This window comes from Aplysia californica, unplaced genomic scaffold, assembly GCF_000002075.1.
Source record: "Aplysia californica isolate F4 #8 unplaced genomic scaffold, AplCal3.0 scaffold00040, whole genome shotgun sequence".
NCBI classification, from domain to species: domain Eukaryota; kingdom Metazoa; phylum Mollusca; class Gastropoda; order Aplysiida; family Aplysiidae; genus Aplysia; species Aplysia californica.
In genome coordinates, this window is record NW_004797310.1 from 1,504,191 (window position 1) to 1,505,772 (window position 1,582).

At 41.0% G+C, this 1,582-nt stretch overlaps 1 long non-coding RNA gene across 1 annotated transcript in view; it reads left to right on the plus strand.

Annotated features, from left to right (window-relative positions):
* The first annotated feature begins 125 nt into the window (after positions 1-125).
* Positions 126-1,582, plus strand: part of LOC118479206 — a 105,360-nt gene continuing 103,903 nt past the window's right edge. Inside the window, exon 1 of the long non-coding RNA XR_004859550.1 lies at positions 126-227. This is a non-coding gene — a long non-coding RNA (uncharacterized LOC118479206). The remainder of the gene's footprint in view (positions 228-1,582) is intronic.

Sequence of the window (1,582 nt, forward strand, 5' to 3'; positions counted from 1 at the left end):
CACACACACACACACAGACACAAACACGCAAAAACGTGCTGCACTGTCTGTCGCTTTTACTACGTCTGTTGGTGCACTGGCTCCGGGGCATGTAAAATATACAGATAGTATTATATATTATGTTGTTGTGCTGCCAGCCAAACCTGAGACAGACGCGAATGCCAATTTCGTCGGCAATGGATTTATGGTGGCGGAAGAATATTTGGTGGTGTTTGCGTGTGTGTAAAGTACGGACTTCTAACAGAGTTTTATGAAGTTATGATGCTTTTTTTTTCTTTATCTGTCTTGTTTTGTTTTGCTTTGTCTTGCTTTGTCTTGCTTTGTATTTTTTAAATTATGTTTTCATTTCTTCTGTTTTGCTTTGCTTTGCTTCGTTTTTAACAAATTATACCAAATAATCACGTACCACATCCGATGAAACTAGGCTGTCTGATTGCCAGCTTCACTGCCTTTGTATCTTTTGTCCCTCTTTTTCTCACCCCATAATGACAAGTCAGTTCTGGGTTTTATTATTTTTTTTAAAGATGTAAGCGTTTCATGCACCCATCAACTCAATTTGGTACTTATCATTTCGGGAGACAGGCTTCGACCTTGCGTGTCATCGCCAACCCCGGCTAAAAGGGATCCAACGTTCCAGCAGAAAGACTGAGATACTAATTGTACATTTTACCCACACGGGAATCGAACTTGGGTGTTCTGCATGGAACGGCAAAGCACCAACCCTGACTTGGAGGAAAGGAGAGGGAGGGGCTGTTGTTTTTTCTTTGTTTTGTTAAGCGAGGGGGGAGTGGGGGGGGGTGGTGTTTGCCTGTTTAAAATATGTTTTAATGATATGATGTAATCGGTCGTCGAATACATAAACGCCAGCCATTAGCAGTTGCGATAAAACAAGCTGCCTAACCTCCGACTTTGCAGTCAATGAACCCTGTGTTCTTCTTTTCCGATCCCATAATGAGCAATTAGTTCACGGAAAAGGCAACAAAGCAACAAACAATAGAGTTGTGATGATTAAAAAGAAAGTAGGTCATACCAGAGGCGCTCTTTGTGTGCATGTGCATTGTCAATGCTCTCTCGTGTAGATTCAGAGAGTCTGGGGAAGATTTTCTTTGATGGGAAGAGAAGGCGGTGTTGTTGTTGTTGCTGTTTTGTTTTTGGTTTTTTTTTGGGGGGGGTGTTCTGTTGGGTTTTTTTGGGTGTTTTTTTTTTTTTTAATTTTTTCTTGTTCGTTATTTTTTTTTTTTTGGTGGGGGAGAGGGCTTAGAAACGATATCGGCTTTTCATTCTACTTTCTACTGTCCCAGATTTGTACTATTAAGGACAGCGCTCTATTTAAAATCCTTTATTAAAGTAGGGAGTAAGCTAAGATGAATTATTAATGTCCACATACGATTTTACTCAAATATAGTTCCCTTCACGTTCATGTAACCGATATATTGCCATTGTTCATGAGCTGTACAATGGTCGGCTCAGAGAACCGATCACAAAAAACCTGGTCTCGTGAGTGCCGTGTTTGCAAAGTAGGCATAGAGAGTCTTCACAGCGAAAAGGTGCCTGCCCCCTCCCCCATCTCTCTCTTTATATA